Source organism: Myotis myotis, unplaced genomic scaffold (assembly GCF_014108235.1).
Source record: "Myotis myotis isolate mMyoMyo1 unplaced genomic scaffold, mMyoMyo1.p scaffold_m19_p_4, whole genome shotgun sequence".
NCBI lineage: Eukaryota > Metazoa > Chordata > Mammalia > Chiroptera > Vespertilionidae > Myotis > Myotis myotis.
In genome coordinates, this window is record NW_023416346.1 from 115,977,032 (window position 1) to 115,986,936 (window position 9,905).

The window sequence follows — 9,905 nt, forward strand, 5'->3', positions numbered from 1 at the left end:
CCTCCAGGTTGTCTAGTTTGTTGGAGTAGAGTTGTCCATAGTATTTTTTTAACAATCATTTGTATTTCTGTGGGGTCTGTTGTTATTTTGCCCCTATCATTTCTAATTTTGTTTATTTGGGTCCTCTCTCTTTGCTTCTTGGTGAGCCTGGCTAGAGGTTCATCAATCTTGTTTATCCTTTCAAAAAACCAGCTCTTGGTTTCATTGATTTTATATGTTGTTTTTTTGGTCTCTGTGTCATTTATTTCTGCTCTAATCTTTATTATCTCCTTCCTTCTGCTCACTCTGGGCTTTTCTTGTTGCTCTCTTTCTAATTATTTGAGATGTAGATTTAGATGATTTACTACCATTTTTTCTTGTTTGTTGAGATAGGCCTGTAGAGCTATACACTTCCCTCTCAGGACTACTTTCATTGTGTCCCATAGGTTTTTGATTGTTGTGTTTTCATTGTCATTAGTTTCCAGGATGTTTTTAATTTCTTCTTTGATCTCATTGGTAACCCAATCAATATTTAATAACATGCTATTCAGCTTCCAAGTGTTTGAGTATTTTGAGTTGTTTTTTTTTTATTGTTGTTTTTTTTATTGCTTAAAGTATTACAAAGGGTATTACATATGTGTCCTTTTTATTTTCCCCGCCCTTGACAATCCCCTGGCCTCCCCTACCCCCCAGTGTCTTATGCCCATTGGTTATGCTTATATGCATGCATACAAGTCCTTCGGTTGATCTCTTACCCCCGTCCCTCCTGCCCCCCAATCCTCCCCGGCCTTCCCGCTGCAGTTTGACAATCTGTTTGAGGCAGTTGAGTTGTTTTTATTGTAGTTTATTTCTAATATTATGCCCTGTGGTCTGAGAAGATGCTTGGTATCATTTCAATCTTCTTAAATTTGGGGAGACTTTGTTTGTGACCCAATATGTGGTCTATTTTTGAATATGTCCCATGAGAACTTGAGAAGAATGTATATTTCGTGTATTTGGGGTGAAGTGTTTTGAAGGTGTCAATTAGGTCCATCTGATCTAGTGAGTCATTTAGGATTGCTGTTTCTTTGCCGATTTTTTGGTCTAGAGGATTTATCCAGTCATGTTAGTGGTGTATTAAAGTCCCCTGCTATGATTGTATTGTTGTCGATCTCTCCCTTGATATCTTCTAGGAGTTTTTTTATGTATTTGGGTGCTCCTGCATTGGGTGCATATATGTTTATCAGGGTTATATCCTCTTATTGTATTGATCCCTTTAGTATTATGAAGAAGCCTCCCTTATCTCTTGTTATGGCCTTCACTTTGAGGTCTATTTTGTCCAATATAAGTATTGCTATCCCAGCTTTTTTTTTCATTTCCATTTGCCTGAAAGATATTTTTCCATCCCTTCACTTTCAGTTTGTGTGAGTCCCTTCATCTGAGGTGGGTCTCTTGTAGACAGCAAATGTATGGGTCATGTTTTTTTTTATCCATTCAGCCACTTGATGTCTTTTGATTGGAGCATTTAGTCCATTTACGTTTAAAGTTATTATTGAAAGGTACTTGTTTGTAGCCATTTCTATTTTTTGTGGCTGTTTTCTTTCTGAGCTTTTTATTTCTTCTTTTTACACCAGTCCCTTTAGCATTTCTTGCATTGCTGGCTTGGTGGTGATAAACTCCCTTAGCCTTTTTTTTGTCTGTGAAGCTTCTTATTTCCCCTTCAATTTTGAATGATAGCCTTGCTGGATAGAGTATTCTTGGATTCAGTCCTTTGCTTTGCATCACTTTGTAAATTTCCGTCCATTCTTTTCTGGCCTGATGTGTTTCTGTTGAGAAATCATTTGATAATCTATGGGAGCTCCCTTGTATGTAACTTTCCATCTCTCTCTTGCAGCCTTTAAGATTCTCTCTTCATTTCCGACTGGTCATTTTGCATAGATTGTATATCATTTTTCATACTGTTTCTGTATTCTTAAAATCATTAATATGAACTCTATATCTGATAATTTGCTTATCTCCATTTCATATAGTTCTTCTTCTGTAGAATTCTCTTGTTCTTTCATTTGGGGCTTGTTTCTTTGTCTCCACATTTTGGCTGCATGTTTGGGTTTGTTTCTATATATTAGGTAGATCTGCTATGACTCCCTTTCTTGGTAGGGTGGCCTTATGAAGTGGTTGAATTGTGGGATCCAGTGGCACAGTCTCCTTGATCACCAGACCTAGGTACACTAATAATGTCCCTTGTATGTGTTGTGTGGACCCTCCTGTTGTAATTGAGTCTTGATTGCTATTGGTTCATCTGTGCATGGGTTCAACCCCCAGACTGACTGACAGTGAGGCCCAACCATCAACACAGTGTGCAAGCTGCTATTTAGTTCCTTATCACATTAAGTCAGTGTTTCTCAACCTGTGGGTTGTGACCCCTTTGGGGGTCGGATGACCCTTTCACAGGGGTTGCCTAAGACCATCGGAAAACACATATATAATTACGTATTGTTTTTGTGATTAATCACTATGCTTTAGTTATGTTCAATTTGTAACAATGAAATTGGGGGTCACCACAACGTGAGGAACTGTATTAAAGGGTTGCAGCATTAGGAAGGTTGAGAACCACTGCATTAAGTGTAATTCTCCTCTGCAGGGTATGGAACCTGCCAATATCTCCCTGTGGATATACTGGGTGTGGGCATTTTTATTTGATTGTTATTCTTTTCTGTGAGGACCTGGTAGGACTCCTACAAGTACAACTAATATGAATTTAGGAGTCCCTATTAGACTAGACCCGCTTGGAGTTTTTAACTTCCAAGCTAGACTACACTGAGTCTCCAATAATTTGTCAAATACATATTGGAGCCAGTAACAAGTTTTCCCATCCTGGTTCTGGCTCCAGCACTGGTTTCTGCTTTGGACTCCTGCTCCAGTGAAGTTGTGATTCTCTGCACTGTGGGGACTAAAAAAAATATTAGTAAGTCCCCCCCCCACCTTCTAAGAGCTTCTGGCTGAACTAGTCATCAACTAACACAGACAGATTAACAGGAGGAAATCAACGTTTAATACATATGCATGGGGAATTCACATAAGCATGAAAATTCCAAAGACAATGAGGCAACATTGGCTATATAAGACATTTTTGGAGAATAGGTGTGGAAGATGGTGTCTTAAATTTCAGAAATTGGAATGGTAATTGAGGATGGGCAGAAATATATGGCAGAAATATGCTTTTTTGGCAACTCCGAATCCATGGGACACAGAGGGTCTAGCTGTCAGCCATGGAATCTTTCTAACTAATGCTAAGGTGAAGATTCTTAAGGAGATTAAGCCAATGCTCCCTTCCCAAAGCAGGCCTCTCTTTCTGAATTTTTTAGGCAGAAGAGGGGGCTAGGGTCAAAGTTCCTTTTGAGTTTTGTTTCTTAATGAACAGCTTAAAATCAATATCCTCAAGAAAGGCAGTTTCAGGGTGTCAAAACCTTGGTTCCCTGTAGTATCCACCACTCTATCTTTTCATTTTGAGGGGCAGCATTTAACCTAGTGACCTCAATTCTCTGTTGAGTCTAAGAAGAGTTGTCAATTTTCAGTTTAGCTTATTTGTTGTTAGAAGAATGGGAGTAACTGTTTAATTTCCTTACATGCTGGACTTTGGTCACACTTGCTTATGACCAAGAAACTCCACTTTCAAGCTCACCCAATTTGTTGGACAGAATGAATTTCCTTTTGCCTATAGGATTTGGAGTTGTTTTTATTTCCTGGCATGCTTAGAAACTAATCTCCATACCTAAAAACAGCCTGCACTTTCATGCCACATTGCCTTCTCCTTGAGCCATTCAAACATGGCTGATTTCTTCTTCAAGACAAGCAGGATAGCAAGATCACTCCTGATAGCAAAATGGTGTCTTACATAATGTCTGTTATCAGGGGAGTGACATCCAACACCTTTGTCATAATCTATTCCTTGGAATCAAGCCACAGAGCCTACCTACACTTGAGGATAGGAGAACACAAAGGCAAAATCACCAGGAGGTAAAGATCCTGTGGCCCCAATAAAATTCTGTCTGCCAAAGTCTGCCCTGGAGTCCCTGTTTTTCATGTCCTTCTTTTATGCAAATACATGTCACCCAGCCAAGATCCTCAAAAGCCAGATTCAATTACCACATCACCTCAAAATTCAAATATTATCATCTAAATGAGGTCCACCTGCAAATAATGGTGGGACTCTAGGGCAGGGGTCCTCAAACTTTTTAAATAGGGGGCCAGTTCACTGTCCCTCAGATCATTGGAGGGCCGGACTATAGTTTAAAAAAAAACTATGAACAAATTCCTGTGCACACTGCACATATCTTATTTTGAAGTAAAAAAACAAAACTGGAACAAATACAATATTTGTATTTGCATGTGGCCCGCGGGCCGTAGTTTGAGGACCCCTGCTCTAGGGGTTTGTTTTGTGAATTATACCAACTGGGCCAAGTACATCTTTATGGGTGGATCTATGACATAAAAGAGACATCTGATCTCTCTGACCACAACCAATGTACAATGATGGGACAGGCATAAAATGACAACTATGGACAGGTATAATGACATGTAGAAAAGGGTCTCTAGATAATAGCAGTTCTGAAATCCCAAAGAGTAAAGATTGTCAGTTCCTTGATTTGATATCAAAGCTTCAGAATAATTCTCCTGGCTATCACCTTCATCCAGTAGGTTCCTGCTCCCAACCTTTGTGTCATACTTATTTTTTTAAATGAAATGCAGACTGTATTTGCAGTTGAGAATGTAAAAGAATTATTTTGCCAACAGTCATCCAATGCAGTGGTACAAGTACCCTTCACACCTACCTAGCCTACTCCTGTAGAAATGTCCTCCCTCATTTATCCAGGTTCACAGATAACTGCTGTGTGATTTTGCATTTACAGGCTTTAGTCTATAACTCTGCAGTAAATCATTTGAATCTTTAGTGTCAGTTCTCCACTCCCATCGCCTTACCTCACCATCAACAAGGCTATACTTTAACTTGAGTACTACTGAAGCACTGTAGTTTCCCAATATCTAAACAGATTTGTCTTAGGGCATTTATACTCAATGGTGCTTGCTTACATTCCCACCTTCTACCTCCTTCTTTTTAATTATCGTTCACAACTTCCATGATACATACAAAGGTCCAATTGAGCCAGTGGCAGAAATTGTAGCATTCCCAGAAATAGCACAGTGTCTTCCAAAAAGCAGATACCTAATTAATACTTCGGAATGAATGTGCCAATAAACACAATATCTGATTGATTAAAATTTAATTTCTCCTACATTCCTAAAAAAACTAAGTAAATCCAAGTGTGTGTGTATGTTCAAAATTTTCAAATAAAATATAAGTTTAGGGAATCTAAGGGTTGAGCATCTTTCATTTGATTGACCTCTATTTCATGAGCACAACAATTTTACTCCTGAGTTCTTGAATATTTCCAAATAAACAGTTACTTGATTGCCACATTATCCTATTTCAAATCATAAAATAAGACAGAAAATTTTCCAATTTATTTTACAAAATACCGACTTCTGAGCATGGGCCACAAAGTTTCAATTGCACTGTATGTGCGTGCCTGCACGTGGTATTTTGTGGAAGAGCCACACTCAAGGGGCCAAAGAGCTGCATGTGGCTTATGAGTTGCAGTTTGCTGACCACTGATCTGGAAAGAGAGAAAGAGGAAAAAGAAAGAAAGAAAGAAAGAAAGAAAGAAAGAAAGAGAGAGAGAGAGAGAGAGAGAGAGAGAGAGAGAGAGAGGGAGAGAGAGAAAGAAAGAAAGAAAGAAAGAAAGAAAGAAAGAAAGAAAGAAAGAGAGAAAGAAAGAGAGAGGGAGGGAGGGAGGGAGGGAGGGGGACTAGGTTACACTTAAATATCCTGATTCTAGTAGTGATTACATGAATAAAAAATGCTAAAAAAAAAAACCTTACAAAACTATTTCCACTCCCCTGTCAAAAAGGTGCATATTAAAACTTTGTAACATGAGTTAAAATTCAGTTTAGTTCATAATATTGTGCCAATGTCATTTTCTGCGGTTTTGATAAATGTACTGTTATACATAGGCTGATATCTTAGGTTGAAGCTGGGAAAAGGTGCAAGAAGTTTGTGCTATTTCTACAATTCTATGTCAGTCTAAAGTGATTTTATGCAAAAGCATTTAAAATTAATAGGAAGGCTATAACTCATAGTGAAATTGCTAGTGTCCACCAATGTTCACTTTTTTTCTCACCTAGTATAGCATTTCTGAGGCCCACTGTACTTGACTGGGCCTATCGTTAGAATACACTTATGATAAAGGTAGTGATTTTAAATAAAATTCTTAGTGATACAAAGGCAGTGGGATATGATAAAATTGCTTATGTAAACACAAAAGGAGAGATAAGGAATAATCTCTGGGTTATGGCTGATGAGAAAGGTCAAAGTAAGGAACAAAATGATAAAAAGGGGGAACTAATACATGGACATAAACATATTGCTTGCATGCCTTTTGTTTCAGCTGTCTTACTCTCGGCACTTGGCAACAATGATACAATATTCTAAGTAAGGAAGGACATCGATACATTCAACAGTAACATCTCAAACAGTGAAAGGTAATTTAAACTTCAATACAGATCATGTGAAGACTGTGGAAATGGCTAGTAAATACCATCTTAAAAATTTTAAACATTTTTAAAGTCACATTGCTTACAATAGTGAAGATGGATATTTATGTCTACATTTTTCAAAACTACATGACCTTTTTATGGGATGCAAATTTCCCACCTGTGGGTTAAGGAAAACAAGGGACCTAGCCTAGGACCTTTCAAATGCTGAAAACATTTATGAAGAGGTAAGGTGGGAAGGGGACTCAGCTATCAGAAGAGACATCAAGAAGAGCTCTCTCAAAAAGGGGAAAATGGGGCCAACCCAGGAGGAAACAGGAAGAAGAAAAGTGAAGCAAAAGAGGTATTAGGAGAGAAGGAGAATCACTTCAATAGCCCATCAGAGCAGGAGAAATGTAACACAGGGAGTGAGATTGGCTGGAAAAGCACTAAGTCCCTGAGTTCCTCTGAGCCACTATAGCCACCAGCCCTGCAGAGAGCAGTGCATCTGGAATATCCCTGAAACATTTTGCTGTACTCACTATAAGGCTGAGATAAGAACAGGGTTTGTCAGTTGCCATGTTGCTTGTTCACATGTTCAAGGAGCCAGGAGAGGTCCAGCAGACTCTCTTCGTCTATGCTCCCATCTGTCTGCATGCTCCCCTTAGTCTCCATCACTGGACTCCCTTCTGTCTCAGGAACTCCCTTCTGTCTTGCATGCTCTCCTCTTCAGAACTCTCTTCTTGGGTGCTCTTCTCTCCTTTGGACCGTCCAGCTGGCTATAATGCTCCCAGCCCTGACCCCTAGTTTTGGCACTCCTCCCCTTGCTCTCAAGCTCTCCCCCTAGCTCTTGGGCTCCCCTGCTATAGTTGGCATGTTTTGGCTCACTAGTTTTTTTACTCTACTTTATTTCTTGTATTAGGGAAAAGGGCTATGTAAGACAATGACATTGGTTTCCATTTTATGGGTCTTAATAAGAAAATGTCATCTTTTTATCTCCTTTTTGTAATGAATGTTAGAAAGGGTAGGACCAAATTTCAGATCCCATCAAATAGGGCTACAGAACTATTATTTTGAATACTACTTTCTTGTTAAGTTCTATTTCCCATTTCTAATGCAATTTTTAAAACCTTATTTTAATCACTTGCATTATTATTTTTTAAATGATCAAGAATATATTTTTCCCATTGCTTTGCAGAGAGAGTGAAAGGGAGGGAGGGAGAGAGAAAAACATCAACGTGAGAGAGACACATTGACTGGTTGCCTCATCTACTGTTCCCCAACCAGGGTCAGGGAGAGAAGCACAACCTAGGTAAGTGCCCTAGACCAGGAATCAAACCCACAATCCTTTGATGTGCAGACTTATGCTCTAATCAATGAGCTAACCAGCCAGGGTGCATTTTTACATGTTATCTTACTGTAAGTGATTTTTATATAAACATTATTAAATTATTTCTGGAACAATTGGGAAACAACTATATTAATGAATAAATCAAGTAGTATCATTAAGGGAAAAGAAAAGGTATAAATGGCAAAGAAACATTTTTGTAAGGTATAAAAATGTCAAATCACTCTATTGGACACCTGAAAGTAATATAACCAATAGAAGACTGTATGTCAACTATACATAAATAAAAAATTAATTAAAAATAACATTTTTAAACAATAGACGTTTTAAAAAGAGAGAGGAATTTAATTGTAGACGGTGTGAGGATTGTTATATTTGGATATTTAAATCAGAATAAAATGCAGAATGCGCAGAAAATTGGCTGGTTGAGTGATGAAGGTACAGGGACACAGAATCTCAATAACTAATGTGTGCCTGAGAAATTCACAAAACAGAATATTGAGCAGCTAAAAGTACAGGAAACTGACCATTTTCAGCAAGGAATATATAATACAGGGTTGCAGAAAGCTAAAATGACAGAACATATATTAAAATCATGGAGAATACTAACAATGGCTTTATGATCCAGTAGTGACATGTAAATATCCAAAAGGAAAAATGGAACATCAAAGCTTTTAGAATTTCAGCAAGGGCATAATAAAGAAACAAGATGATAGAATGGAAAAAGAAGGAAGTGTTTTATTTACAGGACTGAAATGCTGGTTGAAATATAAAACTGTATTAGGGAAATTACTGGTGTTTATTCATTATTTTTTATATTTGTGGAGAATGTAGACACATTTTAAAGTGGAAAAAGTAAAAATATTATGTGAATTATATTGCAAAGTAATATGTACATGTCATCTATAACAGAAAATCTGCAGAGTCACCTTTGGTTAAACTTGGGGATTGATGAATCATGGAAAGAGGGCCATGGTTGGAAAAGACAAAGAAATAAAAATATTCACTGGAAAAGAGTGAATACGATTCTTTTAAGAAAGAAAAGGTTATTTAACTGATAATGCCATAGGGAGAAAATCATAAGGCACCAAAAATATGAGCAACATGAGCAAAATCATTCATGCCTTTGTTAGGAGGAAAATTTATGAATGAAAACCTTATGATTGAACTACACTGAGACCAGAAAATAAGTATCTGAGATGTAACTAATGACTGGGAAGGCAAACATTTACACAAGAGAAGAATTAAGAAAATCAAGAATCTCAATTCTGTTTACATGGTATTTATTTCCTGAAAGATACATGTTACCTCAAGAAATGTTGCATTTGGAAAATCTGTTTCATTTTGCATTGTTTGCCAGAAAATCAATTAAGTTTTAAAAGTACATTGTCAGTCACTACTTGGAATTAAAGGCAGCAATGAAAAATTACATATTTTAAGTAGCAAAACTGTATTATATAAACTTGGACAACAAACATATAAACCACATGGCAAGATGACTAACAAGTATTGCTAAATATATATATATATATATATATATATATATATATATATATATATATATAGTTTTATTGCTTAAAGTATTACAAAGAGTAGTACATATGTCTCCTCCCCCCCCCTTGAGACCTTCCCCCTGCTTTTAATCCTCAACCAATGATATTTTATCATTTATTTTTAGGGAGATTGGAAGAGGGGGAAAGGCAGAGAGAAACATCGATGTGAGAAAGACACATTGATTGGTTGCCTACTGCATGTGCCCCAACGAGGACCGGGGCTGGGGAGGAGCCTACAACCAAAGTTGACCAGAATTGAACCCAGTACCTTTAGGTCCGCAGGCCGACAAACCAGCCAGGGCTGCCCTAGATTTTTTAAATGGCAGTTGATGATATAATTTTCATCCCAAATGATACCACCCACTTTGCTTAGAATATTTTTGAGTCCAGGAGATGTCATAGAAGATGTAATTATCTCAGACAAAGAACACTCAGTGAACCAAAAAATGGTCCTA